Source organism: Heteronotia binoei, chromosome 13 (assembly GCF_032191835.1).
Source record: "Heteronotia binoei isolate CCM8104 ecotype False Entrance Well chromosome 13, APGP_CSIRO_Hbin_v1, whole genome shotgun sequence".
Taxonomy (NCBI): Eukaryota; Metazoa; Chordata; class Lepidosauria; order Squamata; family Gekkonidae; genus Heteronotia; species Heteronotia binoei.
Genome location: NC_083235.1, coordinates 70,879,463 through 70,894,786, shown reverse-complemented (window position 1 = coordinate 70,894,786; position 15,324 = coordinate 70,879,463). Strand labels below are relative to the sequence as shown.

At 42.7% G+C, this 15,324-nt stretch overlaps 1 protein-coding gene across 3 annotated transcripts in view; it reads left to right on the top strand.

The window, feature by feature from the left end:
- Positions 1–15,324, top strand: part of CYGB (cytoglobin) — a 102,353-nt gene that overhangs the window by 61,057 nt on the left and 25,972 nt on the right. The window lies entirely within an intron of this gene.

Here is a 15,324-nt window from a genome sequence, read left to right as displayed (position 1 = left end):
CAGATAAACCAACTCTGTGACTCTATGATTCTATGATTTTAGTGTAGAATGTCAGCTTGGGGACAGGGCTAAGCCAGGATTAAAGGTCTAGTGCGAAATTGGCCCCTGTTAGACTGTTAACTGCACTAGTTATGCACTTTGCATGTCTAACTTCCACTTTTGAACTAGAGGGAGGAATAAATACCTTGTATAATTTGAGATGCTTCCCAAATATTTTTAGCTTTATTGTAATAATAATAAATTGAGCACTATCAGGCAGATAACTTTTTAGTTGTGGTTTCTAAAATTCACCCTGGTTGCTATGAGAGACAAATGGGGAAGACTTTGTCAGCCCACAAAATTAAGATTCTCACTAGTCGTGGTAAGAAAACTATACTGCTGCATTTGACATTACAGATTGTGGTCCATTCACGAAGTGAATGAGTCTCAAATCCTTAGCCTAGAAAGCTGTTATAGTTTAGAATTCCACTTAATAAGAAAGAAACTGATCTCAGTTTGTTAAATGTTTGCATTTGGATGTTTCAATAAACTAGAGTTAGATTAGAAACTTCCCAAACCAGGAAATCTTCAATCATGACTCTGTGTGTGAGGAGAGGAGAAAGGGAGAGTGCAAGCCCCAAACTGAAGATTGTTTGCCTCACAAACAAATTCTGAATGCAGACTTACTCTGAAAAATGATCTAATCCTTCAACAATGCCTCTTATCACTGGACTCCATTATCTTATTCCTTTGTGAGTATCAGGGCCCTGAAACAGGCCTTGTCTGCAGTGTGTGTTGTAAACAAAACACATAACTCATATTTAGAGTGACTGGGGTGACACGTGAGCCTTTCTCTGATAGATTTCCATCTCTAAATTAAAATTGGTCTAAACTATAAATAATGTATAATAGGTCAGCTTCTCCCCCAGGAAGTCATTTGGCCTCAGTTCTCGACAAGCCCATAGATATTTTTGTTCTTCTTTGTTGCTGCCAACTCGCTTGTATAATGTTGGGAGCATGTGATTCACCTCCGCTATCTGTCTAGGTGGTGAAGCATTTCAGTTCTGGGCTATTTTGAGAAAGAGCTAAGGGATATTAGAAGAGGGAGCTGGGATTCCCTCGCCAATCTTGATTCATCCTAGGTTAGAACAAAGGATTAGTCAGACAGATTGCTGCAGGAAGGGATTCGCCGAAGATCTGGATGTTGTCCCAGAGGCATCCCAGTCTCAGCAATGAATCAGCACACAGGAGGCGACTGAATGCTTAGCCAGGCAAGTATGTAAAGCAGCTGTAGGAATAAAGGAGAAAGACATGTGTGTGCATGTGTAATGATGATGCGTCAGCGTTTGGCTGTTTTTTTGTGCTATTAGAAAATGTCCATTTGCGTAGGCAAGAAGAGTGGCTCACTGATCTCAGCTACATGGATTTTAGGCAATAACAGAGCAATCGCTGTGAGCTGTCGCAGAGAGTAAACCTTAGCAGAATGCTATCCAGGTCTATTCAGGAGGGCTCTGCGCTGATGATCTATTGTTGGCAAAACTGAACAGCTCCCACAGACATGCTGTCATTGTGCTTTCCCACAGTATGGCAAATAGTTTCCGAGGGGAATTGAGAGTGGAAGCATGACTTGGGCAGAAGCTTAACCTCTGCCACTGTTTTCCCAACGTGTTTCCTACCACCTCTGCTCCTGCAACTGCTTTCACAGATCTCCCTACATGTTCCTGCTGACCTTGACTGTTCCAAGATCCACTAGAATCTGGAGATAACATTGTAGATCCCATTGGAGTCCTGTAATTCCTAGATTTTACACCATTATCATTACCATTTTGAATAACAAAACAAATTAGGGTTTGTAGAATCTTTCGGGATCAAGTACCGTGTTCTACTGGAGAAAGTTTTCCTTCCAGACGTTTCGTTCTCAGCTGCGGAGAACATCCTCAGCTGCATTCTCCGCAGCTGAGAACGAAACGTCTGGACGGAAAACTTTCTCCAGTAGAACACGGTACTTGATCCCGAAAGATTCTACAAACCCTTATGATGTTACCAGCCGTGAAAACCTGAAATCTTTGATAACAAAACAAATGTCTCCCATTATTACACCATCCGGGCACATAGTGGCATTATAGGATAAAGGAAGCCTGGTTTTAAGGGGTCAGTTGAACTTAGTTTTTAGTTTAGTTTAGTTTAGTTTAGTTTAGTTTAGTTTAGTTTAGTTTAGTTTAGTTTAGTTTAGTTTAGTTTAGTTTAGTTTAGTTGTAATTTGTATCCCGCCCTTCCCACCAGGTGGCTCAGGGCGGCTTATAGCATATAAAATCTAACATAAGAATATAAAAATTTAACATTTCACACAATTTACATAGTTAAAATTTAAACATTTCACACAGTTTACATAGTTAAAACATTAAAAACATACAGCAGTCTTATAAAAGTATTTAGAAACCAAAATCATGTTATTAGAGTAAATACGTGATTAGGTTTAGGGGTTTTTTTTCTGCTTTGTATGGGAAAATAGGGTGGAAATAAAGATGTGAACTAGGGCTCCTGAAACAGAAGGGATATGTCACCAGCAGATGAATGCAGAAAAGCAAGTTTTTCAGCTCCTCTTCCCAGCAACGGTTGGTCCTAAACATGCCCCCCACCAAAGTAAAGCCCCACAAATATTGCAGACCAGTTGTTGAGCAAGGGGCTGCTATTGGAGGACAAATCAGGTCACAAATTCCATGAGTATACTTATCTGCACATATTTACTACTTTTTATCCAAGTGAAGGGACTTTGACCAGGGGTGCTCTTATTTCTTAAGAAAATAATAAAAACATTTTAATCAGAGCAGATTTTTTAAAAAATACTTTCTTAACATCTGATTTATGTATTCTATCTACTATAAGCGTGGTGTTTATAACTTCAGCCTTAGAAACTATTATTGGAATCCACTATGTGATATGAGCGGTCCCATCCTTTGTGATATAGCAAACTAGGGTTACTACTGGGGGCATGCAAGGGGGAAAATCAGGGGGTTTTTCCAGGTTCAGGTATATTGGACCCAGAAAACATTGGTGTTTACCAATATTCACAAATACCATTAGTGGTATGGTATTCAGGTTTGGTATATATTTGGGAATACCAAATATATTCAGGTCCATTAGAATTATATCCTATGGGGCCATTATAGTCAATGGCAAATCTCCTAGGGTATGTTTAGTGGTCTGGAGTAGAGGGAGTTCAAGGCAGAGACAGCAAATTTGCAGCACAGCTGCTAAAGCCTCTCCTCAAAAGAACTTCCAAGTTTCAAAAAGATTGGATCAGGGATCCAATTCTATGGACACCCAAACAAGATGATCCCATCCTCCATTGCTTCCAATGGGGAAAATTAGCAAGGCGTACAAGCCCAGCTTCTTTTGAGATGCAGTGCTGGAGAAGAATCTTGAGAGTCCCTTGGACTGTAAGAAGATCAAATCAGTCAGTCCTTAGGGAAATCAACCCTGTTCCCTGGAAGGTCAGAAGGTGAAGCTGAAGCTCAAATACTTTGGCCACCAAATGAGAAGGGAGCGCTCCCTGGAGATGATCCTGATGGTGGGAAAGACAGAAGGCAAAAGAAGAAGGGGACCGCAAAAGTTGCAATGGCTGGACTGGTTGCAATGGACTTCGGAGGGTGGTGGAGGTCAGGAGGGCCTGGAGTGGCTTGGTTCCTGGGGTTGCAAAGAGCCAGACTTGACTGTGCAACTGAACAGCAACACAAGCCCAGCAGAATGTCCCAGAGAATCTCTGAAGTAGAAAGTGAAATGGGGAGCGGGCATGTTTGCAAGGCCAGCAGCAGAACCACTGCTAGGTCCCCAGCAGAACCAGTGCCACTGTGGCAGTGACAAAACCCAACATTACTAAGGTCAAATCTGAGAATCTCTCAACTACAAACCGGGGGCGGGGGGCGGGGCAGAATTTCTGCAAAGACAGCCAAACCAGTGCTAACCTACTAGCGCCCAACAGTAGAACCCAGTGCCGATCGGCTAGTGCCCAGCAGCAGAACCCTGTGCCATTGTGGCAAATGCCAGCTCAACGGAACAGATGTCAAGCGCAGAACCACAATCCAAGTGAGGGGGAGAAGGACAGCGCAATAGTGCTAGCAGCAGCACAGCCCAGTATCAATGCAGCAGCGGTGCAAACCCAACAGAACTAAACAGTGTCATGCGAGAGAATCCCAGCGGGATTTGTTTGTTTGTTTGTTTTAACAAAGCAAGGGTAGTAGAAGCTCAGCAGTACACTCAAAAGTGCAGGATGGGCAGGCACTTCGGTAGCCCAATACACAGTAGCCCAGTAATGCTTTGTTTTCTTCCAAAGCCAAGGGCAAACCCAGATAAACCATATACACCATTTCCTGAGGGAACATAAGAACATAAGAGAAGCCATGTTGGATCAGGCCAACGGCCCATCCAGTCCAACACTCTGTGTCACACAGTGGCAAAAAATTTTATATATACACACACACTGTGGCTAATAGCCACTGATGGACCTGTGTTCCATATTTTTATCTAAACCCTTCTTGAAGGTGGCTATGCTTGTGGCCGCCACCACCTCCTGTGGCAGTGAATTCCACATGTTAATCACCCTTTGGGTGAAGAAGTACTTCCTTTTATCCGTTTTAACCTGTCTGCTCAGCAATTTCATCGAATGCCCACGAGTTCTTGTATTGTGAGAAAGGGAGAAAAGTACTTCTTTACTTTCTCCATCCCATGCATTATCTTGTAAACCGCTATCATGTCACCCCGCAGTCGACGTTTCTCCAAGCTAAAGAGTCCCAAGCGTTTCAACCTTTCTTCATAGGGAAAGTGCTCCAGCCCTTTAATCATTCTAGTTGCCCTTTTCTGGACTTTCTCCAATGCTATAATATCCTTTTTGAGGTGTGGCGACCAGAACTGCACACAGTACTCCAAATGAGACCGCACCATTGATTTATACAGGGGCATTATGATACTGGATGTCGGGAAGGCCGTCGAAAGTTAGAGGGAGGGGGTTGTGTGTGTCCACCCTGATCCTTCTCTCTCAGCAGGAGCAGTACATACCAACCATCACTGCCTCAGTGGAGCAGCCTTCATCACAGTCTCTCCCTTTCCCATCTCCCACCCTTGCAAAGAAGAATGTTTAAATTAGCTTTATTATTTATGGTGCTCCAGTGGGTTCTGATGGATTCTGTTTGGCACACAGATATCACTACCCTCCTCTACCCCTTTCATCTCCATCAAGACGAAGAACAGGTTTTGTTCTGTCGTTTTAATTTCAGCATGTAATTTTGAAATGTATTTAAAAATGCATAAAAGTTAAATGATTCCTAATGCACCCTTATGACTAAAAGCCTCGTGAGCAGCAACTCGCAACTCACTTGAAACCAGACGCATACAAACAGAGCAATAAACCTCAACACCCTTCTCCCTCAAAAAAGCAACTTTCTAGAAATTAAAGGGAAGAAATGCAGGGGAGGGGGGACTACTGGATGGAAAGGTGGGGAAAAGGACTTAAGCTGCAACCCAACCAGAAGGAAGACTTCCCCACGCAGTCTGCAGGCCCCCAAACAACAACCAAACTCCACAAAAATAACTGCAAGTCTAAACAAAAAACCCAGAAGAAGTAAAACCAAATGAACCCAAAGGTAACCAACCACTATGCCCAAACAACAAGTAACAAGATAAAACTCCAAAACTCACCAAAGTCCAAAGTTCAAAATCCCACAAACCAGAAGTCTATAACCAGAACCAAAGAGACTCCAAAAGAGGCCTGAGGTGAGGCCGTAGGCCAGGCAGGCCTTCCCCCCACCACAACACAACTCACCCACCAAGCCCAAAGAAGAACAAGAAATCTGTTGTTAATAGCACGTGCAAAAAAATACAAACCAGCACCAAAGAGAACCAGGAAAAGGCTTGAGCTGAGGCCATAGGGCAAGTAGGCCTCACTCCATCACCCCACAACCCACCCGCCAAGGCCAGAGGAATCAACTGTAACATAAAAAAGACGTTTTAAAAAATGTTGTTATAATAAGTCAAACCAGTCATTGTCTTCAGTCTCCTCCTGGCAGATAGGCAGGACTGGATCGGATCCAAAGTCCAGCCCTCAGGCAGTAAAGAGTCAGGCTCAGAGCAGCAGCTGAAGCACAAGCCAGCCATAGAATCTCCAAACAAACCTCTCTCAGCAATGGAGTCTAGCTCAGCCAGACCCTTGCTTTTATGCTCTCTGCCCATGCACAGAAGAATTTCAAAAAAGAACAAACTTCTGTGATTAGCTGAAGAGGAATGTTCCCCCCTAACCTGAAATCCTATTGGCCAAACTGCCACCGCTCCTTAACACACACACCCCTCCTGTTTCCTGGGAAATGGTCATGGAAAGCAAGGTAGTTAGCTGGAGAGTTCAGTTGACTTCACAGCAACAACCTTGCAAAGTTGGAAACCTGCAATGCGTTGCAGTTATTGACTCTAAGCTCAACCTAGGAGACTTTTGCCATTGCCCTGCAGAAATCCCTATTCCTTCTCCCTCCTGTTGCCCTGGAAACCAGAGCAAATGGCAGGCAAAACCCAAAAGGGCAGGCAAAAGCCAGAAACAGAAGATAAGCGAGTCCGTTTAAAATTTAAACTTCTCTGGAACTGCTCTTTGGAATTGCTGAAAAAAGCCAGATGATTTTGGCTTTTTTTGGTATCAGCAATACTGGTAAGTTCAAAAGATTCTCTAATTTGGCTTTGGCTTTTAAAAACCAACAAAAATACTGGTAAGGTATTTTGGGGGGAGACGGCAGGTTTAGCTCAGATAAACCAAGGGCGTTTTCCCACATAGCTTACCTCGGAGTGGCGTCCCTCTTCACCGCGCAGCGTCTGCGCGGATTTCGCACCAGCTGCTCCGCATAACCAGGAAGAGCCGCGGCTTTTGCGTCACAGATGTAAACTGGTTTTTAGCGGTTTACATCTGCGACGCAAAAGCCGCGGCTCTTCCTGGTTATGCGGAGCAGTTGGTGCGAAATCCGCGCAGACGCTGCGCGGTGAAGAGGGGCGTCGCTCCGAGGTAAGCTATGTGGGAAAACGCTCCAAATGTACATGCCTAGTTGCTACCTTGTAGCCCAGAGACTAGACACAGCACTTTCAATCTGTTGTTAATAGCAAAAGGCAGTCAGGATTGCTTCTGGCCATATCCTCCCCAGGGCTATGGTCTGGCCCTTTCATTCACCAGCTTTGCAGAAATCATCCTTGGTCCTTCTCATCATCAATGGGGAGACAAAAGGGGTGGATAGTAGAGCTGTGGGTGGGGAGGAAGCCAGGATGAGAGAAGACACAGCTCCCTTCTCTTCTTGAGAGCCAGTTTGGTGTAGTGGTTAAGTGCATGGGCTCTTATCTGGGAGAACCGGGTTTGATTCCCCACTCCTCCACTTGCACCTGCTGGAATGGCCTTGGGTCAGCCATAGCCCTGGCAGAGGTTGTCCTTGAAAGGGCAGCTGCTGTGAGAGCCCTCTCAGCCCCACCCACCTCACAGGGTGTCTGTTGTGGGGGGAGAAGATATGGGAGATTGTAAGCTGCTCTGAGTCTCTGATTCAGGGAGAAGGGCGGGGTATAAATCTGCAATTCTTCTTCTTCTTCTTCTTCTTCTTCTTCTTCTTCTTCTTCTTCTTCTTCTTCTTCTTCAGCCAATGTAAAGGTCCAGTGTCCTGAGTTCAAACTGATTATCCCATCGCAGACTCCAGGGAGTCTGAGGGTCTTGTTTAGGGTAGTTTGACGTTTTTGTTCTGTATATGCACAAATCTGTAAGTTATGCCACTAAAGGTCTGGATGGATGGTACTTTGGCATAGTAGAGATCTGCTAAAAGAAAGGAAACAATTTAAAACTCTGACGCGGGCATCAAAAGGTCAGCGCTAACTTAAGAGAAAATATTCAAGGGAATTTAAAATAATAGGGTGCTTGTGCCAATCCTGCACAATATACAAAGCTGTGACGAGTGGAGAAATATTATCGGGGAATGCTCTGAGACAAACAACCAGAAAGTCCTAATTTATGTTATTAGCGTTTTGATTGACCTCACCCCTTCACTGATGGGAGTTTATTTTTCAGTTTACCAGACAATATGGGCCCTCCCAGTTTAAACAGGGATAGACAGCAGGCAGCCTCCAGCATATTTATAGGGGGTCTTCAGGCACTTTTAAGGAAAGACTAGTGTTTCGCTCTTAAATATGTTTCTACTCCTTAAAATGTTAAGTTAATCTGGACAAGGATCAAAAATTAAGACTTCGTTCTCACAGACAGCCAATTGTAACCTCTTTTGGAACGGTACCGCTTCAGAATACAGACTGGAGATCCTTCATACAAAACTCTGCCTGTGAAGTCCTCCAGTAATTGCCTGGACCTTGCTGGATAACAAACATCTCTTTTCCACAGTTCCTTACCTCTTGGCTTGACTCTCGCTGCCTAGCTGGACAGCTCCCCTTCCATTTTAGCAAGCACGTCATGGGGCCTGTTCTGTGCCCCGTTGGACAGCTCCTCTATCTCATAGGTAAAACAAAGAGCATATGCCACACGGCTGTGGTGTCAGTGCTGGAAATGGGTCACGTAAACAGCACGTTACTTTTAGGATATTCCTTAAAAACACCTGTCCATATTACAAATGAGAAACACTGAGACTGAGAATCTGCAATCCCAAGAACAAGTTGTGAATCCATAACAAGGACTCAAACATTTGCAAATCAGATAGCTCAAAAAAAAGTAACCCAAGCCACAGGCTACAGATCAAGTCACACACCTTAACAATTGCAGCAGATTGTTAAGGAATCTAGCATCTGGCCAACAATATAGGAAATGCCTCATTTTATAAATGCTTCTTCCTCTTTCTATTTGCTCTTTCCTTACTTGTGACATTCTTTGTGTTGGCTGTTCGGCAACCATAATAAACAGAGTACTGAGGAAGAAACACCTCACGTTGCAATTGTTATGGTCACTTAGAAGGAAGAATGAATGGAGCTGAAGTTCAAGTCCAAGCACCACTCCTCAGTACTGAGCACCTCTGCTCACTAAAAGTAGACTCTAATTTTAAAAGACATCATGTTGGATCCACTGCAGTGTCTTCATGGGAGCAAGGATTTCAGATGGCATTTGGGGCTGGTTGGAGGGGAGGGGCCAAACTAGTCATCTACTTATGGGCAGAGTCCTTGCACCTCCAAACACAATGTGCTAGAACCAAACCATAATACTTGGGGAAGCCACCAGTTTTAAAAATTCAGAGCTACAATATGCTGCTGCAGGAAATCTTTCAAGGCCTATCCAATCTGAACATGCAACGACTGTATTAAGAAATCCCTCAGTCCACAGTGAACTAAGACAAGTTCTATGGAGCTGAGACCAAAAACAATGGAGGAGGAAGGGGGCTTAGATGGGGATCCCAGTGTGGCTTTGAAGTTATTGCACGTTCTCACAGAACATTTATTTACAATGTTGAGATGCTTCCAAGAAAAACAATGGGCTGAAAACCTGTTATAATTTCATCTTAACTGACATCTAGGGTAGGGGGTATTTGAAGCAGCATAACATCAAGGACCTTTGCAGGCAACTGCAAGTTTCCTTGAGTGTTCCCACTGAGTTTGTCTTGACCTCTGAGGAATTTTTCATCAATCACTTTGGAAGCTGTTGGCATGTCACATTTGTGGTAAAGGAAATAAGAATCCTGTGGCTTTTATGCAGAGTTCCCAACTCCAAGAGTATCTGGGATTTGAGTGCCCTTTAGACATTCTCCCAGCTATCTATGAGTAAATGAGCCAACCATGTATGTTTGGGCCAATCGTGTGGTTCTTTCCAACAGAACTGACACTATTGCAGGAGGAGTGGTGATGCTGGTTCCATAGGAAAGACCCACACAACAGCCCCACCCTGTTCTCACAGATAAGTGGCTTCAATGTGGCTGAGAAAAATATGTAAAGACTGCGGGCGTTTTCGCACTGACCTTAATCGGCAGCGACGTCCCTCTTCACCGCGCAGGATCTGCACGGATTTCGCACCAATTGCTGCGAGCACCCGGAAGAGCTGCAAAGTCCCGCGGCTTTTGCGGCGCAAATGTAAACTGGTTTTTGGCGGTTTACATTTGCACCGCAAAAGCCGCGGGACTTTGCGGCTCTTCCGGGTGCTCCGCAGCAATTGGTGCAAAATCTGCGCAGATCCTGCGCGGTGAAGAGGGACGTCGCTGCCGATTAAGGTCAGTGCAAAAACGCCCTGCCTTTAAATTCTGGCTGGCTAAGAACTTCAGGTTTAAGCTCTTTAGTCTCTGGCATCAGAATTAAGGAAGGCATCAGACAAAAAGAATGGAAAGGCTCTCCAATTATTTCATACTCGACACTTTGGGCTTTCATATTCCTGGTCAAATTGCTTTAGAGAATTCCAGACCCTCATAAACACATTATAAAAATGTGGTGATACTTGGTTTATTGCTATTGTTATTTTGCGAACACTCAGCTTTACTAACAGAATCCAGATGTGCTCCCTCAGGTATCCCTCAGATATCAACCCCAAAAGCAAACAGGCAAACTGCTAAAGATAAAACATGTGCTTGTAGAAAAATATGTTTATTAGAGATACCTCACTGTCAAAACCAATGCCAGGTTGTGCCAAAAAGCTGGTGGAGAGGGGAATAAGATCTTCTTTCTGCCCTTCCCAAGCCTACTGTCTCAATTAGGAGTGTAACTTGGATAAATCAAAAGGAGACAGAGATCAAGTTGAAAAACAAGTAACTTAAGCAACAGCAAAATGAAAAATAACAAAAACAGCAGAAGGAAAGGATAAATTTTGGCTCAAGTTCTGGTTTCTACTCAACGCACACATGCAGACAGCTGCTCCATGTTTCATGCAGGTCTAATATCTGTATCCCAAACACTCCCTCTCTCTCTCTCCCTTTTGTGCTTTCTGACTTCAAAAGCAGCAAACATTCCAAATTGAAAATTCTCGGAAACCAAATTTCTCTTTTCTGTTTCCCAGTGCCTATAAGATACATCATTGATTGCATCACATCATGTTTACACAGCCTAATGCTTTGCATAGTTCTGTTGCCTTGATTCTAACACCCACTGACTTGAACAAATTCTGTTGTCAAATAAGCTATAGACTGCAGTTACTCAAACAAATTACAGCACTCTAGTTTAGAAAACATCCTTCAACATTTTCCTTAATTTAATATTTGTAAATGTTTATATCAAATATTATCCAAGTATGCTTTGAATTCTCAAACATTTTTCACCATTGCCCAATACTCTGTCTATATTTCCTCAAACAATATCTGATTTCAGCATCTGAAATCTGACAGTTTGACAATAGATATAATTTGTATTTTTGTCTTAACAATAGCTAATATGGAATAACATCACATAGTGTGTGTGTGTGTGTGTGTGTGTATATATATCACATAGTATATATATGTGTGTATATATATGTATGTATATGCGTGTGTGTATGTGTGTATATATATATATATGTATGTATATATATGTGTGTGTGTGTATATGTGTGTGTGTGTGTGTGTGTATATATATATATATATATATATACACACACACACATATATTGGCCACTGTGTGACACAGAGTGTTGGACTGAATGGGCCATTGGCCTGATCCAACATGGCTTCTCTTATGTTCTTATGTGACACAGAGTGTTGGACTGAATGGGCCATTGGCCTGATCCAACATGGCTTCTCTTATGTGACACAGAGTGTTGGACTGGATGGGCCATTGGCCTGATCCAACATGGCTTCTCTTATGTTCTTATGTGACACAGAGTGTTGGACTGGATGGGCCATTGGCCTGATCCAACATGGCTTCTCTTATGTTCTTATGTGACACAGAGTGTTGGACTGAATGGGCCATTGGCCTGATCCAACATGGCTTCTCTTATGTTCTTACGTGACACAGAGGGTTGGACTAGATGGGCCATTGGCCTGATCCAACATGGCTTCTCTTATGTTCTTATGTTAGTAGCTATCTAACTTTGAAAATCTGAAGCTGCCTTTGAACCAGATCACAAAACCTACTACTGCAGACCCTTGAATTAAAGCTGCTGGGGACTGAACCTGAGGGCTTTGTATGCAAAACGCATGTTCTGTGTTGACCTATGGTTTTCTTTTGGTAACACTGAGCTCCCATTTTGGTTTTACCTTCAGTTCCCTTCAGTGGCATGTCAAGGAAGCATGCTGCAGAGCATCCTGGAATATGATAAAGGTGCACACTGAGTTCACAGAGAGCACTCACTATCACCCAGAGTTAACTGAGAAAGCACCCAGCAGTCCCATGTGGATGTGGATTGCAGCAAAAGATCAAAAGCACTCTTTGAGTTGTTCTTCTCACTGAGTGACAAGCTTTGAAAGAGCCCAGGGTTTCCTTCAGAGTAGCTTGAAAATCATTTGGTGTCTCAAATATGACATTATTTGGTATTAAAAATGAATGTATTTATTACTTATTTATTTACTTACAATATTTTTTATGCCACAACCAACAAGTGCTTTCTTGGGTTGCCATCCATCCAGCCTCAGTTGCAACAATATTAGTTCATGATATAGTATATGATAGTGATTGATAAATAGGCTTATTTGAAGGCTAGCAAAACAGAACCGCCAAGGAATGCCAACATGTCTAACATGTTCTAATTCAATTACCTTTTCCACACTCAGAAAAGAATGTTTTCTCATTTGAAACTTGACTGGCAAGATGGGTGAAATTTACCAAATGTTTGTGGATATTCATTTAAGCTTCACATATAATGACTATTCCAGTTTGCAGATGACTACTTCTCAAATCTTCCTTGGTTCTTATTAATCTGTGAGGCTCTTCAACATGTTTGGTCTACTAGCTTATTGTAAGGCTTATCAATTAACAGGGGTTTTTCTGAGCAGGAATGCACAGGAACACCGTTCCGGCTGGCTTGGCATCAGGGGTGTGGCCTAATATGCAAATGAGTTCTTGTTGGGCTTTTTTTTTTTTAACAAAAAAGCCCTGCCAATTATTATCAATTGGGGAGAAAATTTAATAGCATTTTGGGCAGTTCAAGAACAAACTGCGAGATGCAAAGATGGGGTTCAAAAGGCAGACCAGTTCTAATGCAGGAAATGTATCGCTTGAAAATTTGCAGCCTCTTTGTTGAGTTTGGTGGGTCTTAATTCCAAATCAGTATGTGTAGGATTATACCCTTAATGTAATTTCCAAACTGGTATGCAAAAAATTCTGGCAGCCCTGTGCTGTGCTCGCCATGTTAATACATTGTGCTTTCAAAGAGCTTGGAACAAGCTTATGGTCATTAACTACAGAGCATAAACTGTGCAACATGCTTTACATTCCTTATTACTGAAAATTGGAAGCAGATTCTAATTATGGTTTTCCCTTGTTGATAAGCAGAGCTGAACATTCTACTGATAAACCAGTATGAATTCATAATAACGTTATCTCTAAGCGCAAAGGCAGGATTCTAAACAATTTCAGTCAGATTAAAACAATGCATAGAAGATCAGAGTCGTTTTCCCTGGCATGAACACTAGCCTATCTAGCTGAGAAATTGTTACGTTTGGAGAAATTACATTTCTTCAAATTATTACTACTATTTAGTTAAATAGTATAGTATGCCGTATTAAGGAGATTTATGCCCTTCTAAGCCCATTGTCTTCAATTGATTTAGAAAGGCATAACTTTGCTTATGATGGCACTGTCAAATGCTTAATTAATAACTATGCAATCATTTATTTAAAAAAAACTGGAATGCTGACAGCCATCTCAGAAAGATCATCACTCCTTTTCTTTCCAAGAAAGAATTGTCATTCATAAGTCCTTGTTCAATCAGAATGGGAAAAGCCAGCTTATAGGGCTTTATGTGTTACTGTAGCTTTTCAAAATACTATTCCATTGACTGAAATATTTTTTGCACATGGCACTCGTGTCTGGCCAATGAACACATCTTCAGGATGCTTTAATGCGGCTCACAAAGCCTAACCTTTTCTGTAGAAATTCCTCTCAGACAAACCATCACGGTTTGCCATGCTGTCGTGATCTCAGGACAAACCAATGACAAACCATCTCTGCTCATCTCTTGCCTTGAAAAGCCCATGAGGAGTCACCAGAAGTCACTTGCAGCTTGATAGTGTTTAATTAACCATTAGCAGAGATAAGCAGGAGTCGTTTTGTAGAAAAATAGGTGGTGGAGCTCATTCAGGATTGTTATGCCGCTGCACATACTATTAAGGAGGTGGAACTCTCAGAAAGGTTCAGGAGCTGCACTCCTGTGAGCTCCCACTGAATCTGAGGCCTGGAGATAAGTCATTAAAGGATATTGACAAGTCTCCAGAAGCCAGAAGAAGAAGAAGAAGATATTGGATTTATATCCCGCCCTCCACTCTGAAGAGTTTCAGAGCGGCTCACAATCTCCTTTACCTTCCTCCCCCACAACAGACACCCTGTGAGGTGGGTGGGGCTGGAGAGGGCTCTCACAGCAGCTGCCCTTTCAAGGACAACCTCTGCCAGGGCTATGGCTGACCCAAGGCCATTCCAGCAGGTGCAAGTGGAGGAGTGGGGAATCAAACCCGGTTCTCCCAGATAAGAGTCCTCACACTTAACCACTACACCAAACTGGCTCTCCACACACCAAACTGGCTCTCCAGAAGGGTAGCAGAGGAGGGTATCTGCATTTTCAGATAAAGAAGTGAACGTTGCATTTAGAGGGTCAGAGAAATGCCCAAATGCAAAAGGACAATCGACGTGTGGGATAAAAATATGGGGGTGAAACATACCTTGAGGCACTTGACAAGGGGTGAGACAACGTATGTCAACGTAAAATAGAAAAGCCCAACCACATGATTTCACTGTGCTCAAATTAAAGTTAGACCCATTTTAAAATAGTAATGGAATAAAATGTATGTCATTTTTCCTAGTGTTCATTGGACATAAAAATGGAAGGCTAGCATCTGCGTGGGTTTCCTCGTATTTCTATGAGTAAAGAAAGAAACATATGGTTTAAACAACAACAGCAAGCATCATCATAATAATGGCTCAAATCTCAGGAAGGAGGGTCAAGGCCCTGAGTCTGCAGCACTGAGGCTTCACATAACCAGAATGATGCCTCTTGTGCTCACAGAAATCCTTAATTAATGCTGTAATCTAATTTTGTGATTTCAAAATTAGCCTCTGCTCCTCCCAGCTGTACCAGACAAGTCATGGCAACCGCCATCTGTTCTCTCTGGTTATGCATCAGCACCTCAACTGAAGAAAAAAAAAAATAAAGGAAAAAAAAAGGAAGCCTGATCAGCTCCAACCCCCAGCAGTATATCTTGCTATTTCTAGAGGAATGACACTAGGAAAAAATTAAATAAA